General features: G+C 41.2%; 1 long non-coding RNA gene across 1 annotated transcript in view; it reads right to left on the bottom strand.

Annotated features, from left to right (window-relative positions):
- LOC114032856 overlaps window positions 1-23,920 on the bottom strand; it is a 223,488-nt gene that overhangs the window by 58,709 nt on the left and 140,859 nt on the right. The window lies entirely within an intron of this gene.

The raw sequence follows: 23,920 nt of genomic DNA, 5'->3' as shown, positions 1-23,920 counted from the left end.
CATTTCGTAAATCATATTGCTGCCTGAAGCTTGTTGAGCTCAATCAATCACAAGAATGACAGGTCTTGGTCCCTACCAACGACACAGCAGTATGGGGATGGATCCAACTGGCCTCCAGTAGCTCTATTTCTTAATGGCATCTATTGGAGTGAGGGAGTGTGCTGGTGCCTACTTGAAAGGAGGCAAGAAGACTGGAAATCCTCATAGATGGGACTTAAAATACATCATCTGAGTTTCTGGAGTGCCACACATATTACTGGGGACTGGCATCACCTTGCCATTTAGAATCAAAGAATAATAGCTAGCAGGCTTGCCAAGTGCTTTACAAATATTATCTCATTTTGTCTTCCAAACAACCCTAGGAGGTAGTGGCTATTATTATCCCCATTTTACAGATAAGGAAATCTCAGATGAGAAATATGAGAATATCAAACTTGAAAAGGACCTTCCTGCAACATCCCCAACAACGTTATCCTCTACAAAAGGTGTCAACTACTGGGTATGTTAGTAACACTCCCCAGTACAGCAGAACCAGATTAAAATGTAATGGGGAAATATTTAACAAAATAAATAAAACACAATAGAATATAGATAATATTAATCTGTGGTTAATATAATTATTAATATCTAATATCTATTATATGTATTATGTATTATCTATATCTGACATTTCATATCTATACAATATATGTTATTTATGAGAATATTATATATTATATGACATACAATAATATATGTATTTATATGCCTACACAGGGTTTCTTCCAAAAGAATATAAGGTCCTTGGGAACAGGGGATGCTTCACTGTTGTCTCTGTAGCCCCAGAAAGTGCCTGGCATACAGGTAGGAGCTTATTAAATGTCCACCAATTAATTGATTGATAGGGCTTTGAAGTTTGAAAAGTTCTTTGATCCTCATAATTTCCTGGTGAAGTCGATATTACAAATACTACTGTCTATCACTTATATGTAAAGAAAGCAAGGTTCAGGGATGCTCAGTGATTTGTTCCTTTTCAAACAACTGGTGACAGAGGTAGGATTTGAACTCACTTCTTTTTTAATGAGAAGTTCAACAGTCTTTCCACTACACTATTCCAGGAGCTCTCCTTGTTAATGGAGAGAAAGCCCCTCTCCAAGCAGAGGATTCAACCCATATTTATTAAGCACTAATATGTCAGGCTTGATGCTAGTCAGCAGGGATAAAGGTAGAATAATGAAACAATCCCTCACTACAAGAAGCCTACATTCATTCCCCTGGTGGGAGGGAAAGACATGTTTGCAGATAATTGAAAACTAAATATATTCACATTAATTTTGAGGAAGGACATTCAGGAAGGTCCCTTTATGGGAGGGGACACTTAAGCTAAGCCTTGAAGGGAGCCAGGGATTCCAGGAGTCAAAGAAGAGGTTCCACAGAAGAGTCACAGAAGAACATTTTAGATGTGGTGGATAACCTGAGGAGGGGCACTGAAGCTGGAGAGGAGATACTATATATATAAGGGGAACAGGGGCCCAACTTAGCTAGGAGACTAGAACACTGAGAACGCTTGTTCACATTATAAAGGAGCAAGGACAAAGTGAAATTAGCCTGGATGATAGGTTAGATCTAGATCATAAAGAATTTTGGATGCCAAGCAGTCCCAGAGGTATTTTATCACAGAAGTAATAGCAAGCCACTGAAAATTCTTGAACAGGGAAACGACACTGTTAGACCTGTGCTCCAGGAATATCCATTAGGTATCTGTGTATATGAAGCAGCTAGGCGGCACAGTGAAAAGAGCCTGAGCTTGGAATCAGGAAGACTTCTCTTCCTGAGTTCAAATCTGGCCTCAGACACTTCCTAGCTGTGTGATTCTGGGCAAGTCATGTAACCCTGTTTGCCTCAGTTTCCTCATCTGTAAAATGAGCTGCAGAAAGAATTGGCAAACCACTCCAATATATCTGCCAAGAAAACCCCAAATGGGGTCATGAAGAGTCAGACATGACTGAAAAACAACTAAACAATAACAACAGGTGTGTATTGGAGAGAGGAGTGCAAGGGGCAAGAAACCAGTGAGGAGACCATTCCAGTGTCCTCATCACAGACAATGAAGTGGCCATGGGAGTGGAGAGGGGGTAGATTGAAGAGATGCTGTGGAGCAGTGGTATCAAACTCAAGTAGAAATGGGGGCCACTAGACCATGTAAAAAGGGCAACTAGGTGGTAAACTACAAAGAGTGCCGGGCTCAGAGTCAGGAAGACTCCTCTTCCTGATTTCAAATCCAGCCTCAGACATTTACCAGCTTGTGACCTTGGGCAAGTCACTTAATCCTGTTTGCCTCAGTTTCCTCATATGTAAAATGAGCAGGAGAAGGAAATGGCAAACCACTCCAGTATCATTGCCAAGAAAATTCCAAATGGGGTCACGGCATGACTAAAACAACTGAACAACAATGAAGAAAGCCCTAAAAGGTGGAAGAGTGGAGTGTGGTGAGGTAAGGAAGAACAAAAAATGCCCTGAGTAGGTCTCATATGACCTGATCTTGGAAGTGAATTTGGGATTTTAGAAGGTAGAGGTAAAAAGAGAAAGCATTTCATATATGGAGGAAAGCCTACATAAAAACACAAAGATGGGAAAAGGAATTTGGGAAAGCAAGTAAGCCAGTATAGCTGTAGAGAAACTAATAAGAAATTATTCTGGAAACGTGAATAAAGGGCTTCAAATACTAGAGAGGAGTTTGTATTTTATTCTAGATGCAGCAGGAAACCACTGATGTTTCTTGAGTAGAAAAAGTGACCTTATCGGTACTAGGCATTAGGAATATTAATTTGACAGCTATGTGAAGAGACAGGAAAGGGGAGGGAAACCAATGAGAACTCCAGGGGAGAGGAGACAAGTGTCTTAACTAATATGGTGGCTATGGAAGTGGAAAGGAGGGAACAATGACAGGATCCATTAGATGGCGACTAATTTGAATACGGAGGCTAATGAAGAGGAAGATGTTGAGAATGACTCCAAACCTGGGTGATTTGCCACTATGATCATGACCTTGACAGAAACAGAGAGGTTAGGAAGATGGACGGGGTAACCTTATCCTCTCCCACTCAGACTTGGAGAATCAGAATGGACCCCAGAAGGCATCCTACATGGGAGCAGAGATCTTGCTACAACATCTCCAACAAGTAGCCACCTAGCCCCCACTTTAAACAGCAACAATGATAGCTAATTCACTGGAGAGTCCTGGGGGAAAGGGAAATCCATCCCACCTTTGCAAGTTCCAATGTTGAGGAAGTTTTCCTGAATACTGAGCTGAGATCCATCTCCATACTAGTTCTACCCTCTAGCACTGAACAGAACAAGCCTAATCCCTTTTTGAAAGGATAGTCCTTTAAATATTTAAAGAGTTGTTCTGCCCTTTCTAAGCCTTCTCTTTTTCTTGCTAAGTATTCCCATTTTCCCCCCATGGATCTTTATGTGGTATGCTTTCCCAATCCAATCACTATCTTGGTCACCATTCTCTCTATATGCTTCAGTTTGTCAGTGTTTCCCCCTAAAATGTGGAACTAGATAAGACACCCTATATGTTGTCTGGCAAGGACCATTACTCCTCCTCCTCTTTCTCTGGACAGTATTCATCTCTCAGCTCACTAGGATGATAGATAGGAAGAATAGGGATCGGACCCCTTCAACCACCCCCTCCTTCGCCTCCAAGGCACTGCCTGACTGAACTAAGGCAAAGTACAACAATTTTATTTTGTATCTAGGAACCCACCTCTAACTTAAGCACATAAATTTTTCAGCTTTCTCGTCTTCCCTTTTCACCCTTTCGTATTATCTTCATATTCTCTCTCTCTCTCTCTCTTTCCCTCCCTCCCTCCCTCCTTCTGTCTTTCTCTCTGTCTCTCTCTTCCTCTCTATCTCTCTTTCTATACATATTTGTATACAAATATACACACAAAATACTGCTTATATTGAGAGAGATGGTGACTGGGACTTCTTTTGAAATTGAGGGTTACAGCATGCCACAATGGGGGTAGCACAGGATTTGGAGTCAGGGGACCTGGATTCAAAGCTCAGAGCTGCCCCTTACTACTTGTGTGACCTTTGACAGGTCAGTTAAATTCTTTGAGCCTCAGTTTCCTCATCTATAATTTGAATGGCTTGTGCTTGATGACCTCTAAGGTCCCTTCACGCTCTCTAAAAACAACTCCAATTCTAACCATGTATCGCAAACACAAATAAAAAAGAGGACTGAAATACACTGCTCCCCGAAAATAGAGTGCAAGATCCTTGAGGACAGGAATAGTTTCGTCTTTGTCTTAGTGTCCCTAGCTCCTGGGTAGAATGCCTGCCACACAGTGGGTGGGTGATAAATACTTGATTATGAATTGATTAGCTCTCTAGTTTGGGAAGAGAACGTACCAAAACTACTAGATGTCTTGATGAATTCACTATGTGCTATGGCAAGATGGAACAAGGCATTTGAAGATACTTGGACTGAGGGTAGAAGAGGCATGTTGAACTCAAACAGAATAAAGACACTGTCTCCCAGATCTCTCAAAGGAGCAGCCCTCAAAGCAGGGGCTCTGGGCTCAGGTACCCTCTCCTTTCTGATAGAAAGCCACTTGGTATTTGAAATCTAGAGCTTTACAGCTCTACTAACAAGGAAATGTCTTTTCTACCTTAGAGTTCCATCCATACCTTTTCACATTTAGAGCTCCAACTGCCCACCAAGATGGAAGAACTTGGAAACTGACACATAGATCAGGCACAGTTCTCTCCAGGCAGCAGAATCATGGGGAGTCAAGAAATTCAGCTTGGGATGGAATTATATAGACTCTTACAATGATTGCCTTCTACCCCCTTCAAAGAGTGAGGGACAAGGTCCTACCCGCTCAAGGCTACACTAATAGGCTTAAATCAAGATTCTAGGTGACATGACCCAGGTAGATTCTGTCCTAAGAAACCTCAATATGGGGAAAAAATATTATCTCACAAAACAAACTGGGGGAGGGAGGGACATGACTATTCAATTTATAAAAGCATATTTTGCTTTACTAAAAGATTCATCACTGGGATCTTTTCATTCATAGTTGCTCTGTGCCCATGTTTTCATTTAAAGGGCACTGCTATATAAACAGTCTGGATGGCAGGTTCAGAGAAACTAGAATTAGGAATCAGTGGCAACTTAAATTAATTTGAAAATGAAGAGGAAACATCTCAGGAAGAAGAAATGAATGCGGTAGAGAAAGAGGAGGAGGAAGAAGAGGAAGGCAGTACCTTTCCTCCCTCAATTGTTGTTGTTGTTCAGTCGTTTCAGACTGTTTGTGACCCCATTTGGGGTTTGCATTTCTTCCTTAAGCTCATTTTCCATTTGAGGATACTGAGGCAAATAGGGTTAAGTGAGTTGCCCAGAGTCACACAGCTAGTAAGTATGAGGCTGGATTTGAACTCAGATCCTCCAGGGGCTCTATCCACTGTGCCCACCTCTTTGCCTCTACCACCTAGTTGCTCCCTTAATTATTTCCTCTCTATCCTATATGCAGGTTCTTTGTATATGTGTGTTTGCTTGTTGTCTCTGCCATTAGATTACGAGCTCCTTGTGGGCAGGGACTGTCTTCCGCTTCTTTTCTGGATCTCCATTGCTTAACACACTACCTGGCTCATAGTAGGTGCTTAATATTGACTGACTGAAGAATGGAGGGTCATGGGACAGTAGAGCAAGTGCCAGAAGGGGCCTTAGGGGCCATCTGGGCAGCTAGCCAGGACAACGAACCCTGACCATGAGTCAGGAAGATCTCAGTTCAAATCTTGTGTCAGATACTGACCAGTTCTGTGACCCTAGACAAGTCACCTAATCTCTATCTCAGCCTCCTCATCTGTAAAATGGAGATAATAATAACACTCACCTTCTAGGGTTGTTGTGAGGATGCAGTGAGATAATATTTCCAAAGCACTTTGCAAGACTTAAACAGCTATACAAAATGCTTGCTGTAATTATACTTATTTGATCTGTAGACAATCTTGTAAGCAGAGCAAAACCACCATTAATCCTCTGTCAGATAAGAAAACTGAGGGAAAAAATCAGAGAGAAGTTGTTTGCCAAAGGTCATACTGCCTGTTGAGTGGTGGTACTGAAGTTTGAGACCAATCTTCTTCTAGAACTTGGGTTCTTATGCCACTATATCAGGTTTTCTTTTTTTTTTTCTTTTTTACTTTTTTAAAAAAAATTTATTTTGATGTATCACCCGTCACTTCCATAAACTTTTGAGTTTTAAATTTTTCTCCCCCTCCTTCCCCACCTCCCTCCTCAAGATGGTGTGCAATCTGATATAGGCTATACATATACATTCCTATTAAACATATTTTCACATTAGTGTGTATCAGGTTTTCTTTAAGCTAACCAATCAATAAACATGTATTAAGCACCTACTAAGCGTCAGACACCGTACCAAGCCAGGGATTTAAATCAGGAAAATAATGTAACTTGCTCGAAGTCTTTGTAAGTAATCTGGGAGAGGGAAAGGGAGGGTTAGAGGTGTATTTTTAGAAATGAATGTAATGTAAAAACAAAAGGCATCAATTAATAAAAAGAAGTAGGGCGGGGTTGAAAGAGGAGTAGCTGCCCATTTCCCTGAGGCCTCTGCTGATGTCCTGTAATAAAAATAAAATGCTACCATAAAAGTCTGCCCAATAACACATGCATAGGCCAGTGAAGGGAAAAAAATAAAATATTAACCATCAATTATAAAGGTTATAGAAAGCAAAGCAGGAGGTGCCCACTCTTCTTAAAGAGAAGTTGGTAGATAGTATAATGGAAAAGCACATCAGCTGTATAAGTAGAAAGCTTAGACAGAGTCAAGTCTTCAGAATCCGGGTCTATTCATCTTTGAAATGCAGGGTGTCCCAAAAGTCTTAGTGCAGTTTTAAGCTTTGATAGCTTACAATAGCTTTGGACAGTTTTAATAGCTTAATATTACACTAAGACTTTGGGGACATCCTGTATAAAGAAGTTACAACCCGGCAATGTGAAGCCTGAGGATCACATGTTGATAGCAGAGGGAACTTTAGAATCATGAAAATCTACAATGTCTCAGGCAGAGGAGACTTTAGGACAAAGAACATCAGATCTAGGAGTACATTAAAACATAAAAGTAGTTCAGGAAGGGGTCTTAGAACATCGTCATAATATTAATAATAGCATTTATATAACTCTTTAAGGTTTGCAAAATATTTTTTTACAAATATCTCATTTTATCTTCACAACAACTCTGGGAAGTATGTCCACTTATCATCCCCATTTTACAGATGAGGAAATTGAGTCAGGCAGAAGTGAAGTGACCTGTCCAAGGTCACAAAAGCTAGGAAGCTTCTGAGGTCACATTCGAACTCAGATATTCTTGCCTCAAAGGATCTTAAAGCATTGAGTATTACTGCTGGAATGTTAGCACTCAGTGTATTAGAGAGGTAATATAGTCTTGTACATAGAATTAAGAGGCTTGGGTTCAAATCCTCGACTTTGACACTTACTATCTGTATGTGCTTGAACATAACACTACCCCTTTTCTAGCCTCAAATTTCCCCTCTGTAAGATGATAACTGCATGACATATCTCACAGGCTTGGAAGGAAAGTGCTTTTGGAAAGAAAGTATCATCGGAAACGGCATCTTTGTTAGTACAGGTCTTAAAAACCAGAATGTTAGAGCTGAACCCTTAGTTCATCTCCTATAATCTTGTTATTTTCTGGAGAAGGAAATTAAGGCCATAAGGCCAATATGGGGCTAAAACCCAAGTTCCCAGCCACCTTTTCCATGGCTTTTTCTACTGCACCTTCCCGGTGCCTCAGCTCCCCACGTTTCACTATGAATGACAGGCCTGCTTCACCTCCTTCTCAACCATCCTGGGGATGCCACTTCTCCTGGGAGGGTAAGGTGATCACAAAGCAATAGCCAGTGTGCTAGTAGGAAGTCAATGGGTCACTCTGAGAAGCTTCAAAATAGATCCAACCAGATACATCACTTGGGGTTGCTAGGAAACAGCTAGTTTCTTACAAGGAAGGTTGATTAGCAGGGTGGGGAAAAGATAAAATAAAGAGCCCTGGACCTGGCTGGTCCCTCTCCCAATCAGTCAAGCTATCTGAGCTATTGAAGCAATTTCTTATTCCACTTGGTTTGAAGAGCAGAGTTTAAACAAGAGCCAATGACCTGCTAATGCTTCTAATTGCGCTCTCAAACACACAGGAAGTGCCCTGAGCACTGTCTACACCTGGGGAAAATGAGGGGTTTTCCTTCAATCCATTCAAAGCAGGGGCTTTCTAGAGTTTTTCTTTGGGGTTTACAAGACATCTTGGGACCAATTCAAAGAGGGACTGTGGGCCAGCAAGTTAGATTTGGGTAAAGCCCCTAACTCCTTTCGTGACCCTAAGCAATCTACTTCTCCTCTTAAGCCTCAGTTTCCTCGTCTGTAAAGTGATGGCTTTGGGTCATTTCAGGATCATAGTAGGCCATGGTTTTTGTATTGTGAAGTAGAAATACTTGTCTCTTTCTACTGGCAGAATTATTAAAGTGTAATATTAATAAAAGAAAATAAATGACTGATTTCTGGGAAAGACATTGAATGTCAGATTCTAGAACTAAATAAGTAATGATAATGACCTCACATATCCTAATTTAACATATCATGTTTCTCTGTTCTCTATTGGTGGTTGTGTGAGGTAAAAATGTTATGCTAGATTTAGGGTCGGAAGACTGGGTTTAAATCCTGGCTTAATCACTGACTAGTTACGTGTCCTTAACAAAGTCACTTCAGCTCTCTGGGCCTCAGTTTCCTCCCCTGTCAAGTCAAATGTGGATACTAATATTCACATGCTTTACTTCCTAGGGCTGTTTGAAGCAACAATATCTAATACTTTAAAAGATCCCCAGTGTGGGTACTCCATCTACTGAGGCAAGTTGTAGCCCCTCCCTGCCTTTGTAGATAAAATGTTAAGCTGCCATGGCCCAAAACAAACAAATTAAAAAAAACATACAAACAAAACAAAAATAAAAACCTCCTCGCCTGGTGACCAACCTCCTAGTGAGGAATAGCTCCGAACTTAGACTGGGTCTTTAAAGACAGTTACCCAGATGTTTTTGACAGGCTCCATAGCTACAGTCAGTCTTTCCAGCTTGATAAGTAGAAAGGGAAGGGAGTAAGCATTTATTAAGCATCTGCTGTGCGCAAGAGGGGTGCAAGGGGGCAGCTAGGGGGCACAGTAGATAGACTGCGGGGCCCGGAGTCAGGAAGACCTGAGTTCAAATGTGACCTGAAATACTTACTAGTTGTATGACCCTGGACAAGTCACTTCAGCTGCCTACCTCAGTTTCCTCATCTATAAAATGAGCTGGAGAAGGAAATGGCAGACCACTCCAGTAACTTTGTCAAGAAAACCTCAAATGGGGTCAGGAAGAGTCAGATATGACTGAAAATGACTAAACAACAACAATAACAACAACAGGTACCAGGCTGTCGGCTAAGCGCTTTACAAGCATGAATTAACTCACTTGAGAAGAGCAGCCAGAAGCTTGACTCTGCTCTTGAGGGCTCAGGGTCATGTCTATTCTATCTGGAGGCATTGGGGGAAGGCTTTAGTACAGGTAATGATCAAATGAGTGATAATAAATGCAAACTCTTGATTACTGATTATTCTAGTGTTTTTAAACTGGGTGGTATGTGTCACATCCATGTGAGGAAAATCAAGTGGATGAAGAAATTCTGTTCTATTTTGCCCTCATCTGCAGTACAGTGTTCAGGTCTGGGTACCGTGGTTGAAGAAGAACAGCAATAAGGTGGAGTCTCCAAAAGAAGGCAGCCCCAAAGGGAAGGCCTTTGAAAACAAGTCATATGATGATTGACTGAAGAAACTGGTCATGTTGGCCCGGAGAGGACTAGATTCAGGAAGTACCTGGTAGCTGTCTTCAAATATGTGAATGGTTGTCATGTGCTGGAGGGGTTACACTTGTTCACTATGGCCCCAGGGGCAAAAAATAGGAGCGATAGATGGCAAACTTAGGCTTGATGTCAAGGAAAAAAAAAAAACTGGATACAGGGGTGGGGAACCCTAGCTTGGAGGCCACATGTGGCCCTACAGATCCTCAAGAACAGAAGTTTGGACTCAGTCAAAGGGCCACACTTGAGGACCTAGAGGGCCACATGTGGCCTTGAGGCTGCAGGTTCCCTACCCCTGCTACTCCATTTCCTCATTAGACATTTATTTATTACACTTCTATGTACAGGGCAAGGATGCCACGTGCTTGGAAAGATACAAACTTTAGGAAACACATGGCACTTACCCTTAGAGAGTCTCTAGTCTAGTAGGGGAATATGGAACATACACTGACAGCTTGAATACCATTACATAATAAGTGCATTTGGGAAGGGAAAGATAAAGTACTATTTAGAATGAAGGAGGAAAGTCATTACTGAGTCAGTAAAAAAGCCATTCCACTGTCATTGTTCTCAGGCTGGAAAGGGGACAGATGGGGCAGTACAGGGCCTGTCAGTCCAGCTCAGATCTCCTTGCCGCCGGTGTTCACTGAAGATCTGCCCGCATACAGAGAGCACTTATTTAGGCCCAGCAGGATGAGGCCACCTGTAATTTGTGAAGGTCCATCCCAGGCTCCCTCAGGGACACAGCATGGAGCCACTTTAAGGCATCCTGCCCAGGCCTTGGGAAAATGGTGCCACTGATGGACCATGGAGGTGATAAAGCTCAAAGTTCTCCCATTAAAGTCAATTGTGTGGCAATTCTGTTTAAAAGGCACACACATACACACATACGCATGCACATGCACACACACAAACACACATACATGCACACAAAGGTATCTTTCCAAATCCCTGAAAATGAAAGTGCAGATTAAATTCAGTTCAATTCAATAAGCATTTATTTTGTACCTACTGTGTGCCAGACAATGCGTCGGGAACTGGCTATAACAGAAAGCTAAAAGTGAAACCGTCCCTACCCTCAAGGAGTTCACATTCTATTGGGAGAGACAACATGTATTTAGACAAACTCATACAGAAAATCCACAGAAGGAAATTCTAAGTAATTTGGGGGGAGGAGTGAAAGCCTGGAGAAAAGACTCGTAGAAGAAACTGGGGGTGGGAGGGATCATAAAAGGCTGGAATAGGAAATGGTACCCAAATTGTACTTTGCAAGGTGCCACAGTCATAAGGTTGAATCTTAAAGAAAACTAAAATCAATAGACGCCAGGTGTCTACATGTGATTTTTGCAGTGGCTTTGCTGATAAATGTTCTTTGGGAGAAAAAACGTACCCACTTTTAAGTTCCATTTGCGTTGCTAACATTTTCTCCATCACTTTCTTAGTCAAGTCTAGACCATTAACAAAACAATAAATCAAACTGATCTGTAGCACTTACAGATTTCTAAAGCTTGCACTAAAAATTTAGCAAGAGCCAATAGGAGCTAGCTCCTTTATGACTCTGTTTTGGGGTAAAGATTAGATTTAATTCAATTCCCATCTGCTACGTGCCTAATATGGGTAAGGATATCAGCTCCACTGCTCACAGATGAAAATAATAATAACTGCTCATCATCATTCTCTTTACTGTTCCCCACATCCTTCTCTCACAACATCCCAGGAAGAACTGCAGTAGAAGCATTGATAGGAAACAACTCACCCGACATCACACAGCTCAGTGGAGTTGGGTCTCAAAACCAGAACTTACGATTCAAAGTTCGGAACTTTCCGTTACTCTTCTCTGGAAGATGGAAGCAGAAGAGGAAACTTCTCCTCACCCCAGCTCTCACCGACTCTGCCCCTCCTGCAAGCTTGGAATATCCAAGTAATTGTCCTCTCCCCCAATGAAAAGAGTCTCATGCAAATGTACCAGGCTTGAACCCTAGGTTACATATGGCAGAAACTTTGGGGTCTTTTCTTTTATTTAATGGGACAGCTCAACACGATAAAGATAAAACACTAATTTCAACATGGTAGCTGGCTTTTAGAATCAATCAATCAACAAATAAACAGTTATTAAGTGCCTGCTTTGTGCCAGGCACTGTGCTAAGAAATAGGTGTAAAAAGGGAGAGCCATGAAGCACAATCAGATGATTGAATCCTCTCCTCCCTCTGGGACTAGAGATAGACTGTCTGTGATAAAAATGGGTCCGGCTTTTCACAGGATCCAGAATCTAGGTGTCTTCCTATACATTGTCTAGGGTCTAGGTATGCACTTATTTTGAGCGAAGGCCAGATAACCAATTCTTTTCATGTATGGATTGAACTAGATCGTCGCTTAAGGTCGTCCCTTCCAGCTCTAGGATTCTGTGATTCTGAAACCGAGGGAGCGGGGGAGAAGTTTGTTCCAGGCACAAGCGATAGCGTGTGACAAAAAGCACAGAATAACAGAAAGGCTTGGAGTAGTCCAGTGGGATTGGAAGGACGGAAGAAATGTATTGGATTAGTGAGAGATATGAGGCAAAGCTGACAAGGAGCAGGATTGCAAAGAGCCTTGCTTTTGAGTTCTTCTTGTTGTGGGGGGGGTGATGATGACGATGGTGACGATGATGATGATGGTGGTGGTGATGATGATGGTGATGCCTCTTACTAGACCCTAAGCTCTATAAGGACAAAAATTGTGTTTGTTAATTTTGGTATGTCTCGGGGTACTGCACCTGCTGCAGGGCCCTCAGCACATTAGGGACTTAGTAAATAGGTTGATTGAATGTATGGAAACAATACCTATCTAGGTTGCCTAGAGAGCCTTTGAGAGACCACATTTACTTTCATTCTATGATAAGAAAAAGGGATTTTTTTTTTAAAGAACAAAGACAGTGTGGAGAGAGAAGTACCGTCACCTAGTAGGCAGAGTGCTGGCAATGGAATCAATAAGATGTGAGATCAAATCCTGCCTCTGAAACTCCCAGCTATGTGACCATGGGCAAATAATGCCTCAGTTTCCTCATCTGTAAAATAAGATTAACAATACCCACAGTACCTATATGAAAGAGCGGTTGTGAGAGTCAAATGTGACTATGTAGGCAAAGCACTTTGTGAACTTTAAAGCACAATATAAATACCAGATATTATTAACAAATAGATCAAACACAGAGAAACCTTCCAGGATTTCGGTAACAAACTATTCTCTCCACTGATGACAGCAGTCCATTTGCAAGTCTAGCCTCCTAGTCCCTGACATAGTTCATAAAGTAAGTAAGGCAGATCAGCCTTTAACATACATAGGTAGGCCCTAAAGAAAACTGGAAAACTACTGTGGGCATAAGATTAAAACAAGATGTCAGCCTGAGTATATTTCATTAGCTCTCTTTTTAATGGCTTTCTTGCCTTTTACCGGTGGCAGGACGGTATACTGGATGGAGGCCAGTCTTGTTTCCAGAAAGTCTAAAGTGCAAGCCCTGCCCTTGATATGCACCAGCTAGATGACCAGGGTCAAGGCACTGTATTTCTCAGCTCCCCAGGGAATTCTCCAAGATTGTAAATTGCAAGTGTGTTGCCTAACTATTTTGGTGAAAAGATTTTCCATATCATGGGATTTTCCCACACCAACGAGATCACAGGTCTAGATAAAAGAAAAAAAAAAGAATTCAGACTGAGACACAGCATAGAATGTAGACTATAGAGGGCTGACATAGTAGTCATGAAGGTTTGGGTTCAAGTCCTGCCTGAAAATAAAAATAATAATAATAATAATAACAATAATGATAGTGGTAGTAGTAGTAAGCATTTATATAGTACCTATTACGTACCATGCACTGTGCTAAGAGCTTTAAAAATGTCTCATTTGATCTTCACAACAATCCTAGAGGTAGGTGCTATTATTATCACCATTTTACAGATGAGAAAACCGAGGCAGACAAAAATTAAGTGACTTGCCCAAGGTCACACAGCTAGTAAGTGTTGGAGGCCACATCTGAACTCAATTCTTACTGACTCGAGGCCTAGCATTCTATCTACCGTGCCCCCTAGCTACCTCAGACATATACTAGCTTTGTGATCATATGTAAGTTATTTAACCTCAATGTCTCAGGCAGTAAACCTCTAAGTTAAGTTACAGGAGAATTTCTGGTCTACAGTTATGAAATCATTAGTTCAAAGCAAAAAGATAATGACTGGGGGCAGGGGGACTATTGAACATATTTGAGCCCTGTAAGGTTTATGAAAAGAAATTTTTTTTTAGGTACCTGAGTTTTAAAGTGGAGCCAACCCTTTCAGTCCCACAGTTAGAAATTCTAAAAAGACAGAGCACTGATTTAGGAGGCAATTCAGTTCAGTGAAGAAAGTACTGAATTCAGAAACATGGGAGTTGAATTAGAACCCAGACTCTTTGACCTGTTACCAGGGTGACCTTGGGCAAGTCATTTCGCTTTCTTGGTCCTCAGTTCCTTCACCGGTAACATGAAGAGTTTGGATGAGGTGATCTCCAAGGTCCTTTTCCAGCTCTACTTTTATGATCTTTTGTTCCGATGATGCATATTCTATATTCTAGTCTGGGATCAGTTATCAACTCACTGTGTGACCTTGGACAAGACATATAAACTTTTTAAGCCAGTTTCCTTCACTGTAAAAAAAATGGAGTTGGAGGAGGTCATTCCTTAAGTTTCTTCTGGACTTAAAATTGAAATGACTGCATTTCCAGAGTGTTGAGAAGGTCTAAAAAATAAAGTTCTGATGATATAATCACTAATGATACTAATGGAAAAGAAAATAAGGAAGCCTTAGCTTCCTGATATGTAAAGGGAGAGGGTTGAATGCAGGTTGGCTTTAAAGTGCTTTCCAGTTTGGACATTCTATGATTCTACGATACTCAAAGAATTAAGTATGTATGGTATGTCAACAGCTGCTAGATTCTTTGTGGCTGCTATTTAATAAAGCATGCAAAGAAAGGGCTAAGACGTGACATTCCACTCTGGCCTAATCTGACCCAGCTAGCTGGTTCACATCAACGGTATCAAGTTCAGAGGCCCTGCTTCTCTTGCAGCATTTCACAGAATCCCAGACTTGGAAGTGACCTCAGGGTCTAGTCCAATCCTGACTTGAACAGCATGCTTCCTCGTCATGACATCCCTGACATGTTGTCCTTCGGCAGTTAGTAACAGCGAGCTCACTCTCCGTTCAGGTATTCTTTCCTTCCAGGGGAATGGTTCTGATTGTTAGGAAGCCCCAGCTGAAACCTTCCTCCTCATCCCTTCACAGCATCATTGGATTTCACAGCTGGACTGAATCTCAATGACCATCCGTTCTAAGCCATACCCAGTGAAGAGGCCTCACCACATACAAGCTATGAGGGTCACCTGGAAGATATCTAGTGAGAAGAATCCCCTGACCTCAATCAGATCGTTCCAATTTGGATTAGCTCTAGTTGCAAGTTTTTCCTGAAAAAAGAAAAATAAAACAAAATAAAAAATGAAATTCCCCTCTTTCCTACTTCCTCCTGTCGTTCCTGGTTCCTGGTTCTGCCCTTTGGGACCTAGCAGGACAAGTCACACCCTTTTTCTACATGACAATGCTTTAAATATGGGAAGACAGCTATCATTTCCTCCTCTGAGTCCTCTCAGGCTAAACATCCTCAGTTCCTTCAAGTGAGCTTAAGTGAGCACAGAGGAGACACCCTCCAGCATTCTGAATGCCTCCTCTGGATGTTGTCTTAGCTTTGATCACTCACTCCTGAAAGTTGTTCCTCCCTCCATGAAGCCCAAGAGCGAGTTTGTTTTTTGAGTTGCTCTATCCCACTGTATGAGAAACAGTGAGGTGTCAGAGAGAGAAGGCTGCTGCCCTTAGAGTCAGGAAGGCCTGCTTTCCAGTCCCAGGTCTGTGACCTTGGGCAGCCCTCTAAGGCTACAAATGGCCAAGTAGGCAGCAAACAGCATGGGGAGAGAGAGAGAAGGTCTTCACCAGGAAGTCTCTACACTGAAGAAGTCTCAAGTCCATTTACATATGTGCATATTTACACAATGCATGTTAATTATGTACACATGCATATACATGTATAAATGTGTGTACATATACATAATATGTATGTGTGTATATATCCTTGTGTTTTGTGTATATATGTATGTGTGTACATGCAAATGAGTGTAGGATATGTGTATATATATGTATATAATAGCAAAGATAGATATATTGTGTATGCATATCCATATAGGTATCTATGTGTGTACATATATAGGGTACACGCACATGTGGCATGTATATATGTGTGATATATATGTTATTATATGTGTACATATATATGCATGTATATATGTGTATATGTATGTGTGGTATATGTATATAATAATAATAATAATAATAATAATAATATTTAAATAGCACTTTCTATGTGTCAAGCACTTTACAAGTATTATCTCATTTGGTTCTCACAACAATCCTGAGAGGTAGGTGCTGTTATTACCCACATTTTACAGATAAGGAAAATGATTTGTGTATATAGGCATAAGTGTGCATGTATGTATATATGCTATGTATATATGTGTACATTCATATATGCAAGCATGCTTACATGTATATACTACATATGTGATGTGTATATATCTTTATATGTGTGTATATGAAGGTATATATTGTATATGTATGTCTATGTGCTTGTGTATATTATGCTGTGGACTCATTTTAAGCTAGCAGTCTACTCAGATCTTTCTCAATCGGTTCATTAGCCATAACTTCTGCCTAGCCCCTCCCTATTTTATAGTTATGCAGCTGACTCTTGGAATAGTAAAAGTGAGACCGTACAGTCCCATCCTTGATCCTAGCTCTACACAGCCCTACTTAATTGTCTTCCTTCCATCAAGAGACCAGAACAATGGAAACACAAAGGGCCTGGGAGGAGGGAGCCCAGCTCCTCCAGCCCCCAAGTTTCAGATGAGACGATTAAAAAAGAGAGATGATGAAGCGTAGAAGCTTGTGGCCCCTTGTTGGAAGCCATTTTCCTTTTCAATATCTCCAGGAGAGGTGGGCCAGTGAAATGACAGCCCCACAGAAATAATTTTTCAATTTCTTATAATAGGACATAAAAGTCTGCACAGAGAAATTGATTCCACTTTGAGCTACCTTTGTAGAACACTTTATCTTCCATTGCGGCCTCCGGATTTCAGCAATTTCTAAGACCCAAGTAAGTCTCATTTAATTTTTTTTTTCCGGTGTCTGTAAGGCCACCCTGGCAAAGGTCTTATGTAGCTCAGGGAAAGGGCTTTGCTGACATGTCACTTCCTAATGCCGGTACCAGCGTCTGCTCTCCATCTCCTCCTCACCCCACCTCCACCTCAATGACAAGTTCCAACATCCTTTCAGAGAACAGCTTGTGTATTCTCAGGCTGTTCTAATTTGGATCTCCTAACGACAATTGAATCTCTCCCCCTTTAGTATCTCTTTCATTCTCTCTGCCTCTCCCTTAATCACTCTTCACCACTCTCATTCCCTGACCCTTTCCCTCCTTCTCTCTCCCATCTACATTCTCTCTCAGATTTCTTTCATTCTCTGTCTCACCTCATCCCCCATTCTCACCCCTGTCTAAGCTTCATTTGCAAGATGGGGATAATAATACACGCATTATACTGGTTCACAGGGTTATAGTGAGGGTCAGATGAAATAAAGTATGTAGACTCTTTCTACTTGTTAAGCCATAAAAGAAATGTCAGCAATAATTATGTGCTCAATATTCCCAGCTCCTCATTCCCTACTGCTCCCCTACTTCTCATTCTTACCCTCTGATGTTCTCATTTTCTCCCCTTTTTCCTCTCTGCTCTGTCTGTTTTCCTGTGAAAAGAGCCCTAGTTCTGGAGTCAGGATGATTGAACGACGGTGTTCAAATTCTGCCTTTGATACTTAATGACCTGTGTGACCTTAGGCAGGTCACTTAATGGCCCTCTACTTCAGGTTTCTCATCTGTTAAGTGAGGGGATTGAACTTGATGGCTTCTGAGGTCTCTTCCAGACCCAGATTGATGACGATTGCACCCTCCGTAGTCTAACTTCCGCCTCTTCCTCCTTTCCCTCAGTGGGCTGTGGTTGAAAGTCAATGGAATACAGAATCGGAAGATTCAGGGGCAAGTCCCTCTTCTTCTGCTACTTGCTTTGTGACTTGTAACTTTGTGCAAGTCATTTCATCTGGCCAAGCTTTATTTTGCACATCTGTAAAATGGGGAGAATAATACCTGTACCAACTTCCTTACAAGGGTTTTATGAGGGAAAATGGCATGTTCCCCAGCATCCTCACTATACTGGTTGGCTTCTCTTTGTCATTTTCTAGTTTCTCAATGTCTGGAAGGGAATATGATATTCCCTGTGTGGCCTGACCACTTCAGAGGACACTGAGAAAAACCTCCCTAGCTAAGGACACCATACCTCTCTTGATTTAGGCTAAAGCTCATATTAATTTTTTGGTTGCTTGTCACACTAGCTTTGCAGTACAGTAAGACCCCCAGAGCATTTTCATATGTATTGTTGCCTGCCTATGTTTCTCACATCTTGTACTTGCAAGGTAATTTTGAACCTCAATTACATTTTCCTTATCATATTTCATATTATTCAATTCAGCCCACTGTTCTAGCCTGCTAAGATCTTTATGAATCCTGACTCTGTCATCCAGTGTGTTAGTTATTCCTTCTAGCTTTGTGCCATCTGGATAGTCAGTAAGCGTGCCATTTATATCTTTATCCGAATCATTGTTAAAACTGTTTAATAGCACAACATCAAGGATAGGTCCAAGTCCCTGGAGTACCTTCTTCCACATTGACACTGATCCACTGATGATAACTCTTTGGATCCAGTCATTTGTTTGACCAATCCTGAAAGCATCTAACTGTAGTATTACCTAGCCCACATCTATCCCTATTGCCCATAGGGAAGACAGGAAAAACTGTCAAATGTGAAATGGCCTAGGAGTATGGACCAGGGATGGATAGCATGTCTATCACTCAAGCACCAACATAATTAATTACACAAATTGTTTCAATTACAGCAACTTATTTATAGTGGTTTAGAGGACTGGCAACCAGTATCATTTGAAGAAGTATTCATACCAATGAAATCTTAGAAGTTTTTAAATAGGAGACAAGTCTAGGGCCTACAGAGCTGATGCCCGAGTCTGATGAAAACAGCCTAATGGAGTCATTAGAAATGAAACCAGAAGGCCTGATTTCAGGAGGACCCAAGTTCAAATCCAGCCTCAGACACTTACTAATTGTGTGACCCTGGACAAGTTACTTAACCCTATTTGCCTTAGTTTTCCTCATCTATAAGTCTCTGCCATTGATTCTGTGTGATGCAGGTCACACTCAGACCCTGGGGATTTCTCCTCCTGCCTCCATTCCAGCCAGCATCTTCAACATTCTCCCACTGGGACCACCTGGATTCTGTCCCTGGACTTTAATAAATAAGCTTTTTGACTCATTCTGCCTCAAACCTGGCCTCTAGCCATTTCCAAACCATCCATAGGAAACATGTGATCAATTGAGGTAAAAGCACTTTGCAAAACTCAAAGCACGATAATACAAATGCTAGCAATTGTTATTGTTATTATAATTATTGTAATTATTATTATTTCTAGGTTCTACATTTGGTGTTCCAAAACTTCATTCAGGTAAGACACTATTCTTTCTATGATCCCTTCTAGGTCAGAAACTCAAAAATTCGTTAGCACCTAAGCAAGACCCAGAAATCACATGAGAATGAAATGACAATTCTCCTTGCCAGGCACCAATCCATCAATGGATATGAACTCACTGCCTATTCTGTCACCATAGTGGCATGTGCATTTTGGTGAATTTTTTTTCCAATTAGCAAGCATTTTTCTCCCTTCTACTTATCCTCTTCCACTGTGGAAAAAAAATAAAGTAAAAGAAAATCCTTATAACAAACAGATGGAGCTAAGCAATATAAACAGGTAGGTAAAGTTTTGCTAAATATGTCACTTACCTACACAAAGCTACAGAGAGAAAATCCCATTAATCCTATCTGTAAACTTAAGATCTAAAGCTAGGGACCTCAGAGGCCATTTAGACCAACTGACTCATTTTACAGATGAGGAAACTGAGGCACAGAGAGGCAGAAAAGTATGGAAAGCAAACAAATGGTCATGAGCAAGTTACTTCACCTTTCTGAGCCTCAGTTTCCCCATTTATATTAACATCCTCATTTTACTAATGGGGAAACTGAGGCTCAGAAAGGTGAAGTTTCACTGCTGAGTGCTTTATGTCATAATTTCCCACTGCTTGTCTATGTCCTTCCAAAAATATGGTGCCCAGACCTGACAACAAGACTCCTTGGCAAGTCCAGTCAGGATGGAGGGTGGCTGGCCCATCACAACCCTCATTCTGGAGCCTGGGCCTTCCCTTCATTCAGCTCTTAATCATATTCGATTTTGGGGTTTCCCCTTGAAACTGCTGTCTTTTAGTCTGCTTCCATTCCTTCAAACTCCCAAGTCCTTTTGACTTCAAAAGGGAGGGTCATTCTGCTCCAGAGAATAGTTTAGACTCAAGCCATGGTCATTATGGATAGGATCTCTATAACCAGTATTCATTTGGTTGAACTGGTGAAAGTTTGGCCTAGTAAAGTGTGGATAAAAAGCCAGTCTAGTCACTGATTCTAGTTCATGTCTCTGATTCTTGCACCCTTGCTAAGGTTGAACTCTCAAAGACTAATGAGATCATTACCAATAGTAATTATCCTGTACCCAGGCATCAAATCAACAAGATGAGGGTGGAGGAAATCGGGGTGGTGGGGAGATACAGACAGAGACAGAGAGAGCATCTAGGCTCAACTATCCCTCCAGTATAGGCCATGAGGAGCAGCTAGGTGGCACAGTAGATAGAGTGCTGGCCCTGGAGTCAGGAGGACCTGAGTTCAGATCTGGCCTCTGACATTTACTAGTTGTGTGACCCTGGATAAGTCACTTAACTTTGTTTGTCTCAGTTTCCTCATCTATAAAATGAGCTGGAGAAGGAAATGGCAAAACCACTCCAGTATCTTTGCCAAGTAAACCCCAAATGGGGTCATAAAGAGTCAGACACAACTAATCAACTAAACAACAGCATAGGCCATGAGAAGAGATAGAACTGTTTTCCACTAACAATAACTTGATCATCATGGAGATTTTTACCAGGTACCAAGCAAGTCACTGGAAGAACCTGGATGAGAAACCATGTCTCCTGCTCCCAAGTCGTTGCTTTGCATATTAAAAGAACCTGAAAGGAGTTCTGAAATTACATAATTCTGGATAAAGATTCCTTTCCTACCTACAGTGATACACGGTGAAGAAGTGGGATCTTCTCTGGGCCTCAGTTTTCTCATTGGCAAAATGAGAACCTTTGGCTAGATTGGCTTCATTCATTCATTCTTTTATCTATCTATTTATTTATTTACTTATTGGTGTATGTATACATCCATCCATGCATGCACATGAATATACATATGTGTAAGTATAACCCAGACTCAGTGCCCAGACCTCCAGAATCCTAGCCTAGGGTTCATTTCACTGCACCAGACAGCCTACAGTGTTATTGTAAGCAGCCAAAAGAGGGCAAGTACATGCAATGGAATTACCAGATTACATTATCAAACTCTCATTATGACCAAGGATTTTGGGAGGGGTCACTTATGAAACAGGCCAGCCTACTATGGATCCTCAATCTCATGAGTGAAGGACCTTGACACACCTCCCTTTAGGATCTGAGATTTCTTTCAATTCTTTGTAAAGAACAAAACAAAACAAAACAGAACAGAACAAAACAACCCAATCACCGAATGTGGACACTTCCCTGGTCCTTGAACTACTGCAATTGCCTCTTCTTGCCCTCCACACATATAGCCTCTCCCCTCTGCAATGCATCCTCCCCACAGCCGCCAAACAGATGCTCCTAAGGCACAGGTTTGAACATGTCACTCACCTGCTCAGTAAGTTTCAAGGGCTCCCTACTGCCTTTACTTGGCGTTTGAAGTCACATCTTTCTTCCTAGACTGATTTCACATTACATCTCTTCATGGAGTCTACATTCCAGTTGGACCAGCTTATGTGCTGCTTTCCAAACAACACATTCCATCTTTCAACCTGGTGCCTTTGTACAGACTGGCCACCATGCCTAGGATGAGCCCAATCCTCACCTCCATCTCCCTAGCTTCCTCCAAGGAGCATCTCAAGTGCCACCTCCCACACCAGAACTTTCCTGATTCCCATCCCCACCCCAACTTTTAAATACTCATTCTTATACTCTTTGTATATATTTTGTATTTACTTGTTGGGTACCTGTTGTTTCTTTCTAAAGAATACAAGCTTCTTGAAGGTAGAGACATTTTCTTTGTCTTTGTATCCCCAATGCATAGCACAGTGCCTAGAACAGAGCTAATAAATGCTTGTTCAGTGAATGAATGAAATGTCAGAAGTGGAAAGAACCTTATAGCTTAGAATGTTAGGTCTAGAAGGAGGCTTTGACTATAGAAAGTCAGAACAACACAGAACATAAAATGTCAGATCTGGAAGAGAATCCAATACCCTCATTTTATTGATTTGATTTTATGCTAAATTTTTATTTATTTTTAATCTGAACTTAACAAGCATCCAATAAAATGAGCAATTCTATATACAAAATAGAACAGGAAAGGAGGATTGTACAGGCTACCTTGAGCCTTCATTCAACACCCTCATTTTCAGAAGAAATTGAGACCCAGAGACAGAAAATGACTTGCCTATGGTCATACATCAAATTAGTGGCAGAGCATCAACCAGAACCCAGGTCTCCTGACTCCCAATTTAGCATACTTTCCTCAGCCTGGCTTGTTCCTCCAGTCCCTTGATGGGCTTAGAAGCTGACTGTTTTCCCTTCCAGAACTGTAAGATTGCATTGTCTAAACAGAACAAACACCCAGAGGGGGGCGGGCAGCAGGCAACCCAACCAATTCTACCTAAATTACCAAGACAAATATTTCAGGAAACTGCACTTGGCTGGAATACTTTGGTAATTCATTTTATTTACCATCTAAACACACTTGTGAGCATGGATAGATTCATTCAGACTGCTATTTCTTAGGCTGATGAAATTCACAGCAGAAAATCTCTAGCTACTGGAGCTTCCATAACTTCCAAGGGGTAATGGCTTTTTCTCAGCCCATCTTTCTTTCCTGATCATGTTTGCTGGAGGATTCCAAATGGGCTCTGTTTACTGTAATTACCTTTAGAACTTCAGCTCCTGGGCAATACATCAGGTTAATGTGAACAGGAGACCAAGCAGATGCTGGTCATGTTTATTCATTGTTCCAACTCTTTGGCCAACGACCTACCCTTTCACACTCTCTTGAGTTTATCCTGGGGAGAGATGATGCAGGACAGTGGGGACAATAGTGGACCTAGCAGCTAGAAGGCCTGGGTTCTCACTGGGTCTCACGAGTGCACTGAGTGTCTCCAGGCAAGTCAGAGAACATCTGTAGCCTCCAACTATGTCTATTCACAAAATATGGAGGAGGTATGATAATTAACATACTGTCCACCTTTCAGGACTATTGAGAGGAAGACAATTTAAAATGGCTTAGGTGGCATGAAAATGGGAAATGTTATTGTCAGTAATGACCCTGCCACCTAGTAGCTACATGACCCTGTGCAGATAACTTCATCTATTCATACCTTAGTTTCTATGTGTATAAAATAGGAACACAAAAGGTTAATGAGATTATCAAGTGAAATTATATATACCTCTCTCTCTATGTGTATATATATATGTATATATATACATACACATATAGAGAGTTTTAGACATTTTATGGTGCTTTATCAGTATAATTTATCATTATTGGGAGTTTTTTTTTGACCCAAAGAGAACATACATTCTAAATGGGGGGAGTGGGGCATGTAAATACTAGGCATATATTTCAAACATACATATATGTATATATATGTGTATATATATATATATATACACATACACACACA

Source organism: Vombatus ursinus, unplaced genomic scaffold, assembly GCF_900497805.2.
Source record: "Vombatus ursinus unplaced genomic scaffold, bare-nosed wombat genome assembly UNPS02005659.1, whole genome shotgun sequence".
Taxonomy (NCBI): Eukaryota; Metazoa; Chordata; class Mammalia; order Diprotodontia; family Vombatidae; genus Vombatus; species Vombatus ursinus.
This window is presented reverse-complemented; position numbering and strand designations above follow the sequence as displayed.